Below are 9813 nucleotides of genomic sequence, written 5' to 3'. Positions count from 1 at the left end.
TCGTACTGCATGTCCAAGAACCCATGTGGGTTCTAGGATGAAGGAGCGGAAGGTCCTGCATGGAATAAACATAGTTGCCCATTACTTCACGAACACATGTACACTCTCACAAAAATTTGAACAAAACATATAAATTATTACCTGCCCCTTCGCTATGAGATGTCCTCGGCGGGTCGCCTCATACGTCGAGTTGAGCAGATGGAATTGTGCCATCCTACAAAACAAGTCAATTCAATAGAAATTCAATATACAATGAAACATGAACTTAGAAATGTACAAGTAATTGACACAATTACATGCATAATTAATTAAATAAATATGACAAATATGAAATAATGAAAACAACTAATAGTCACACCTCACTAATCTACCAATGGCAGGTGCTTGAATTATGGCCTAGTCTACCACACTTGCCACACTCGTACTGCTCGAGGTCAGTAAGAAATGGGGATCCTCTCACACGCCTCGTTCTTCTGGGTATCTGATCCATAACCATCATGTGCCACATCCTCTTCCTTGATCTACGCTTGTTCTAATGGTAAGCTAGAATCGTAATGTATTTTGGCCCATCATATGGAGGCCACTCTCCAGGGTCCTGGAAAGGCACAAAGCAGGGGCTCCATATGTGTACAAGCATATCGACACTGAACTCATGAGGTATCCTGCTCTCGATATTATAGTTGTAATGCCTAGCTGCCACCACCAAATGGGAACATACAAAGGGGTACTGATTTGGTTTACCACAAGTGCATTTGAAATCTTGGAGGATAACCACATGCATCCTCAACTCTTGGACCTTGCTGTTGGACGTTGAACCACCCCTATTGAAAGGTCCTTGTGTGGTTTTAGTAATTGAGTGACAACCCTAGGTGGACTAATTGTGTTTATGTGAGACACACAGGTGATTAGTCCACGAGTGCATGTGTGTGAGTAACATATGCCGTGAAGGTGAAAATGGTTTTAGAGATGTTGCAAAGCTCACACATGTGATGATGAAGGAGCTTATTGCACATGAGACATGACATTGAGTCATGTGATCAAGGTGAAGATCAAGACAAGACTTGGCTTGAGGACCGGTTGCAAGCATGAAGGGCAAGTTAGAGGCTTTGGAGCGATGGACCATGTGGCGGTGAAGCTTGAGCAAGACTTGGCGCCGATGGATGAAGGCAACGGTGAAAAGCAAGTGAAGTCAAGATCGATGAACCAATATGATCACGTGATGATATAAAGTGGATCATATCATTGTTGACCATGTTGGTGCATGGGTTGCATTAACATTGGAGGAGATGGAATGAAATGCGCAAGGCAAAGGTATAACCTAGGGCATTTCATTTCACCGGTCATAGGTGTGTAGAGAAGTTGATGACCGGGTTTAAGATAGATGGCCATACTATTAAGAGGGGCAAACTTGTTTGCATATCGGTCATCTAGTGCCACTCGAGTGATCTAACTTTGCATCATCGCTTGGATCGAGTGGCGTGGCAAGTTGAGTGACTAATCCTTTGGAAAATGTTTGTGAAAGCTAACACACATACACATGGTGGTGCACACTTGGTGGTGTTGGTACATTTGCAAAGGAGAAGAAGTTAGAGTTGTTGTGAATTAACTTAGAGAAGAGAAAAAGGTTTTTCGGTGTACTCCAAACTATAGGATGGCACTTGGATTGGAATACTGCTTTCATCCATTGTGATTTGGATCAAGTATGCATGTGGGATGTGTAGCTCTCTGAGTAAGCTTTATAAAATGTCCAAGATCATCGAAATCGGAGTTCAGATCTAAGAGTTATAGCCGTTTCAGCACTAAAAGGTCTGTGACTGGACGTTGGCGCGAAAAATGACCAGACGCTTAGGGTCTACGTCCAGTCAGCACCTGCACATCCAGTCAGTGTTTTTAGCATGTCTAGAAGCGACCGGACACTGGGAGAGTCCGGTCAGTGATGACCGGACACGTCCGGTCACTGAAAAACGTCTCTGGAACCTCTTTGTAAGTGACTGGACGCTGGGTTTCAGCGTCCGTTCATTATGACCTGTGCGTTCGGTCAGTATGCGCTTTGCCCAGTGAAGGGGTAATGGCTATTTTAGCCCTTGGGGCTATAAAAGGAGTGTGTGACCAGCCTTGGGCTAGTTGCTAAGCACCCTCACGCCTATGTGGCTTGTGTAGGAGTGCTTGGATGCCCTCTAACTCACTTGTGCTTGCAAGAGTGCGAATCGATTGTAAGTGAGTGTGATTCTAGTGCGTTGCATTGTAAGATTGCATCGAGTGGCACTAGGTGATCGAGTTACAAGCCGATGGTACTTGTTACTCTTAGAGGTTGCCACCTCCTAGATGGCTTGGTGGTGGTCTCCGTCGAAGCCCGCAAGAAGCTTGTGTGGTGCTCTGGAGAAGAGCTTTGTGAGGAGCATCGTGCTCACCCCATAGGAGCCACGAAGAGCAACTCTAGTTGAGCATGCATTGAGCTACCCTCGCTTTCGGGGTAGGTTCTTGCGGTGCCCGACGTGCGGGCTTGGTGGGTGATGCCAATTAGCCACTGAACCACTAAGTGAGCGGTCGACACAACGAGGACGTAGCGTGTTGGCAAGCACATGAACCTCGGGAGAAAATCACCATGTCAACCTTGTTCTTCCCATTGGTTTGCAATCCCCTTACACAAGCTTGTGATTACTTTTATATACATTGTGCTTGTATAGTTGCTCTTGTGATTAGTTAGCTTGTGTAGCTCACTAGTTACCTTCTTACTTGTGTATCATAGAAGTAGCTCCCTTACGTGGCTAATTTGGTTTGTATAACCTTGTTAGTCACTTTGCTTAGTTTGTGTAGCTAAGTATTTGCGCTCTCTAATTTGGCATTGGTTGCTTTGTTATTGAGCATTGCTAGTGAGCTTAGTTGGCTTTGTGCTTTTGCTTACTCGCATGTGTAGGAGCTCCCTCATTGCTTGAAATACTAGTGGCATAGGTTTGTATGACCTTGCTCCTAGAATTGGTTAGGTGAGCTCTAGTTAGCCTGGCACCTTTGTTACTTAATTAGGATCTTTGCAAGGTGCTAGAGAACATAGATAGAGGGGTGTAGTCTTGGCTAGACTGATAGTTTTAATTCCGCACTTGTTTCGGTTAGCCGACGCGATTAAATTTTAGAAACGACTATTCACCCCCCTCTAGTCACCATCTCGACCCTTCAAGTGGTATCAGAGCTAGGTCTCTCATTTGTGGTCTTCACCGACCCGAGAGGATGGCGTCTAGTGGGCTAGATGTTTGTGAGACTCACATTTTTATGGCACAAACTTTGCTTTTTGAAAAAATCATATGCTTGATCATTTTCGTGCAAAAGGACCTAAGTTTTGGTGGATTGTCACTAGTGGTCTCACCCTTGTCTTAGACCATAGAAATCTCACCAAAGCTCAAAGAGTTCTCTATGAACTTGATGCACATGCTTGTTGTTTTCTAATGGATGCATTGAGTTTTGATTTGATGAAACAAATAAACTATATGGGAACCGCTCGTGAGATATGGGAGTCCATCAAGCGCACCTTCGGTGATTCCTCCACATAGGATGATGGCAAGTTCGAGGATGAGCCCAAGAAAGTAGCGCATGAGGATATTGAGCATGACCACAACTTGGTGATTGTGGAAGATTGCTCCACCTTATGGTCAAGTGATGATGATGATCAATCTACCACAAGTTCACTTGATAAGGTTGATGATGACGCCACAAGTGTTGCACATAAAGATTCTACCTCAAGCACACTTGATGGTGATCTTGATGATGATGGTTCATGCTCGGGCCATGATTGTGATGCTACTACAAGCTCTTCTCCATCACCATAATGCTTCATGTCACAAGGTGACACCAAGGTGTCAAATGATAACACTACAAAAAATCCTTCTTTTTATGACAAATTCCCTTATGATGTGTCCTATTTTTGTCATGTAATGTAATATAATGTGACGGAAAAATATTGGTCGTCATAATTTTATGAGCCCCAGTAGCATTTGTGATGACATCGTATATAGTGTCACAAAAAAGTAACAAATTTTGTCACTAAATGTTAGGCGCCAGGAGCCGGTTGACGACTTGTTTTTTGTGACACCATATGCTAGTTTTATGTGATAGTTTATCTATGTCACTTTATCATCTTTCAAAAAATGACTGGCCCCAACGTCAATATACCCCCTGAAGGTGGACCCTACCTCCTTGATGTTGACCAATTTCATTTTTCCCATCTCCCCTGACCGAACTGAAGAAGGAGGCAAGCGGAGGGCGGCGAGCCTCTAGCGGTGCGGCAGGCGGCGAGCGGAGGGCGGCGTTTGTGTGGAGCACGGCCGTGGTCGAGCAGGCTCTGGGCGAAGCCGGCTCGCCCTCTCCCCAGGTAACGGCGAGGCAGTGGGCTAAGGCAGCGCGAGATCCACCGCTAGGACAGCCGGCGAGCGCAGATCACCGGTGAACGTCGCCACTGCCTTAGGTTGGTAGGTGGTGGCACATGGTGGGTAGTGCCGCCATCAATCCCCTCCCCATTCGCCTCCATTTGCTCGGCTGTGGCTCCCTCATCCCCCTCCCCATTCCTCTTTCTTCTGCTCATTGCTCTATTGTCAATCCGATGTGAAATTCCTAATCAATTTCTTGTGTATCAATCAGGGCTCATGTCTCAGGCGTCATCATCTACCACTCACACTAGGCGGTCTAGCGTAGCTAGGGTTGCCCTGCAACCCACACCCCTTGTTGTTGTTGCTACAGCTCCTCTGCCCATGGCTGTCGATCTAGAGACGCTGATTGATGATGTGAGCGGGTTGCCGTTGATTATGTGCCTAGATTGCAAGGATGTCAGGGTCTTTGCTACCAATACCATGCAGTCTGGGTTGAACTTTGGAAAGAGATATTTCAAGTGCCCTAGGAAGAACTATCAAAATGTCAGTGTTATAATCATTTCAATCTTGTTTGAATGGGCATGCTTGAGAATGGTAGTGTTTTTAGCATTCAGTTGATGTAGTGTATTGATTTTAATTTCCCTGTTGTTTAAATTTAGATGCAGGGGACATGTGCTAGGTATTGGTTTGAGGAAGAATATGTGGTGTTCCTTCTTGATAATGGTTATCTACCATCAGCTGCTTCTACCATTGCACCAGCTTCGACAACTGAAGTTCCTGAGCTTGTTGGAAAAATTGATAGCTCAGAGCAGAGTCTGAACAAGGTGAAGGAAATGGTTGGTAAGAATAGGGAAGGCATGGGAAGCTGCATTTGTCTTGTCTGTGGTTGTCTGAATGTAACATTCCTGGTGCTAGCCATTCTTTTGGTTGTAATTGTAATGTTGAAGTAGGCAATGATGATGTAGCAGGACATGCTGTGAAGTGGGTTGGATATGTTTGCCACATTTGATATGCTTTTGGCTATGATGATGAAGTAGGCTAGCTAGGACATGTAGTGAACCTGCTGTCCAGGATGTATTTGTAGTTGGTATGAAAATATGGGCTTTCGTGCTCTTGGACTTCTCTTGTGTAACCTGTACATTTCTGATGTATGTTGGAAATAAAGATCCCTTTTGCTTATGATGATTTACTTGTGTGGAATGAATTTTTGGTAGCATGTCTGTAACTTCTAGGCTATACATTTTGTGACAGATTCTGTACATTCCATGATGGATTCTGGGCATTACATGACATTATCATGTGTCATGAAAACACAACAATCTGGGCACTATATATAACTTGCATCATGTGAATGAAGTCTGGGCACTATATATAACTTGCATCATGTGAATGAAATCTGGGCACTGTAACTTCCATCCACTGTTCCATCCACTAAAAACAGAGTCATTGCATATAAGGTCTTACAATTTCATAATTTAGATATAAATGTAGTAGCATAATTCAAATACAACAATATCAATAATAGAAAAGTTCATGGTTCACAAATCTCCAGAAATGCAAAGGTCAGTCATCATCACTGTCTTCTCCTGAAGTATTGCCTTCTTTAGGACTATGGTACTCAAGGTAGGTTTCATCTTCATCTTCATCATCGCCATATGTTTCATCACCTTGAGTTGTATGTTTTTGTCGACGGATGCTCTCGACGATGTCTCTACTAACAGGGCTGCCTGGTTCATTATCCATGCACAACAAATCCATATCAGGATGAATGTCTCCCACTGCACCATCTCTTGATGAAGTATGCTCCTCTTGGTATGCCTCCTGACATCTCATCTGTACTTGTTCATGGATTGGTTGGTTTGTGTCGGTCTCTTCAACATCAAATATATGTCAGTGGCCAAATTCTTGTACCACTCGCCAACATGGACCTAACTTTGTATCTTCCAAGAAAAATACTTGTGAAGCATCAGTGGCTATAATGAAAGGATCATTCTTATACCATCGGCCTTGGCTATTTATGCTCTTGAAGTAACCATCATCTTTCAGCTGGTATGTCTTTCCCTCTAGATTATACCATTCACACCGTAATAAGATAACAGTTCTATGCCCTTTGTTGTTCTTACTGTAACTCAACTCAATAATGTCTGTGATTGTCCCATAGAAGTCAATTGTGTCACCACCGTGAGTACCTGCAGTTTTGATGGTGGAGTTCTATGTCTTCTTGTGTTCGTCATGAGCCATAGTGTGGTACCATACCCCATTGATTATGCAGGCTATGTATGAACGCACTCGCGGATCCAGCCAACATGCTAGTGAGTACAGGTCTTCATCAACATGTGTTGTGCCTTCATATTTCAATTTCATAATCTGCAGGTTGTAAACATACAAAATTATTGAGTTTCAGAGTGTATTGTATCATAAATTATTAAGTCATGTTGTAGAAGCTGCACACACATGATTCTCAAACCATGCAGCGAATTGTGTTGACATCATTTTTTTAACATCGTTGACCTCTTGTGGTTCTAATTCTACCCTATACATGCTGCAAAGGAAGAAGATAGTTAGTCTTTTTGTGACACTTGTTTTGAATAAAGATGGCTCAAATGAAATTACAACAATTACTCACTCTTTGTATTCATCAACCTCTTCGCGGTTATTTAGAACAAACCAAACCATGGAGTCATAGTCTTTGTCTTCATAATGAAGTTTTGAAGCACCCAACAGGTTAACACCATGACCAAAAATAGAGTAACCATTGGGTGAGATGTTCTTTTCTCCATCCAAGTATCTTTCAGGCCTAGTGAACCTATTAATAATGTCACTGAAATATGTTGAGCACTGGGTCATACACTCATAGGCAGTGTATGCCTCTGCAATAGAACCTTCAGGTCTTGCTTTATTACGGACGAAATGCTTAAAGGTGCCCAATCTTCTCTCAATGGGGGTACATCCATCCATACTGCACCGGTCCCCTAAGGAGTGCCTCATCAAGTAAGTGAACTACTAGGTGAACCATGACATCGAAGAATGCAGGAGGATAAATTTTCTCTAGCTTGCAAAGGATAAGCACAATATCTTCCTTCATTTGTTTTAGTGCATCAACCTTTAGAGTTTTTGAGCAAAGTTGTCTAAAAAACCTACCCAACTCAGCAATTACTTCATATACGTCTTTTTGCACCAAATCACGAAGGCCAGCTAGTAAAATACGCTGCAGTAGTATATGACAGTCATGTGTTTTCAGCCCATGCATTGATCCTCCTCCCTCCATATTGACACATCTTGATATATTGGAGGCATAGCCATCTGGAAACTTAACATTGCTCACAAATTGCAAGAACTTCTTTGCTTCTGGTGTTAGAACGTAACAAGCTCTTGGCTTTGAGGATGCAGCACCAGTGTCATCTAACAAATGAAGCTCTTTTCTTATACCTCTTTCTTCCAAATCTACTCTAGCAGCAATTGTGTCCTTTGTCTTGTTCGGAATATTAAGTAGAGTTGACAAAATGTTTTCACATATGTTTTCTCTATGTGCATAACATCAAGGTTGTACTATAGCTTCAATTTTGACCAGTATGGCAAATCATGCAAGCCAACCTTCAGATGCCATACTGGTTCTCCACCACAGCGTCATTTTCTTGATTTCGGCTTATCTGGATTCTTGCCAGGAACATAGCAAACTTCATCCAACCTTGCCATAACCTCATCTGCACTAAATTTCCTTGGTTGCTCCCTATTTTCATGGTGGCCATTGAAAGATCTATTTTTCCTCCATGGATGGTTGTTTGGGAGGAAACGTCTATGGCCTATGAATCCAATTTTGTTGGTCAGACATTCGGAGCATGGATTGTCATCACAGTGCACACATGCGAAGTAACCCTTAGTGCTTCTGCCTAACATGGTACCTAATGTAGGGTAGTCATGGATTCCCCACAGAATCGCTGCACGCAGACTGAAGTCTTTACCTTCATATGCATCATACGTAGGGACACCATTCCAAAGAGTTAGCATGTCTGCTATCAAAGGCTGCATGAACACATGGAAATCTTTGCCCGGTGATTTTTTGCCAGGAATTAGTAAAGCAAGCATGTAATTGGATTGGTCCATACACATCCATGGTGGAAAATTGTATGGAACCACTATCACTGGCCAGATGCTATATGAATTGGTCATCTGACCAAATGGGTTAAATCCATCAGTAGCAATGGCAAGCCTCAAACTACGAGGATCATCTGCAAAAGACTTGAAAGTATCATCAAATTCTTTCCAAGCTTCTCCATCAGCAGGATGTCTCATTTCATTCTGAACTGCTACCCTCTTTTCCTTGTGCCATCTTGCATATTTTGCCCGCTGCTTTGAGATAAAAAGCCTTTGGAGGCGTGGAATTATTAGAAAGTAACGGAGGACCTTGTGAGGAACTTTCTTTTTGCCCTCCTTGTTCACTTTCCATCTTGTGAATCCACAAACTAGGCAATGATCATCCTCTTCATGGTCTTTCCAAAATAAGGCACAGTCATACTTGCACACATGAATAGAAACATAACCAAAACCAAGCTTCCGAAGTAGAGCTTTCATTTCATTATAGGACTTAGGGAGGCCGGTCACATTTTTGAATGATGTTGAAAGCAACTCAAGTATTGCATCAAACCCAGAATTTGTTATCTGATTGTACACTTTTATATGCAGCATTTTAATAATGAAACTTAGCCTAGACTCCTCGGTGCAACCTGGATAAAGTTCACACTTTGCCTCTTCCATGATTTACTTATATAAGTTGGCACCTGACGCCATGGCTTGCTTGCGGTGTACAGATCTTGAATCAAACCCTAAACTCCCCGTTCACTATCATCTAATATGACATCTTCAGCTTGTCCTTCATCATCAAGTGGAGCCTGGTCATTTCCATCCAATGACATATCTTCAGGTACAACAGGGAGTTCTCCATCTTGTACAACATCATTATCTCCCTCTCCATGGTGAATCCAACTTGTGTACATTTTAGAAATACCATTGATTTCTATATGCTCTTGTACCTCAGCTTGACTTTTATCTCTTTGGTTCAGGCATTTGCGGCATGGGCACTTGATTTCCTCATGAGGCCTATATCTAGCTCTGACATGTGCCATGAACTGTTCAACACCATCCATATAGGCGGGAGTAAATGGCGCACTGTTATAAACCCAGCTCCTATCCATCTGGACAATGTAAGTGCTAAGAATTTAAAAATCATGATGTGGACAAATTATGTTTATGCTTCATATATGTTGAAAAATCAACCTTGAACAATGGCTGCCTGAGCCTAGTGGCAAGCAGATGGGCTGGGCTACGAGGCTTCAGCAGCTCCTCTGGCCGGCCAGAGATACACCAGCTATGGTGGCCGACGAGGCTTCAGCAGGTGGCCAGGCGCTGAGCAGGTGGCCTAGGCGAGGAGCAGCCGACTAGCTGACACGCTGGGACC

General features: G+C 43.2%; 1 pseudogene; it reads right to left on the bottom strand.

Moving 5' to 3' along the window:
• Positions 1–5921: 5921 nt before the first annotated feature.
• LOC136460549 (uncharacterized) lies at positions 5922–9502 on the bottom strand (annotated as a pseudogene).
• Between the last annotated feature and the right edge of the window lie 311 nt (positions 9503–9813).

Source organism: Miscanthus floridulus, chromosome 6 (assembly GCF_019320115.1).
Source record: "Miscanthus floridulus cultivar M001 chromosome 6, ASM1932011v1, whole genome shotgun sequence".
Classification (NCBI taxonomy): Eukaryota; Viridiplantae; Streptophyta; class Magnoliopsida; order Poales; family Poaceae; genus Miscanthus; species Miscanthus floridulus.
The sequence above is the reverse complement of the archived record's forward strand: the minus strand, read 5'-3'. Positions and strand labels throughout refer to the sequence as shown.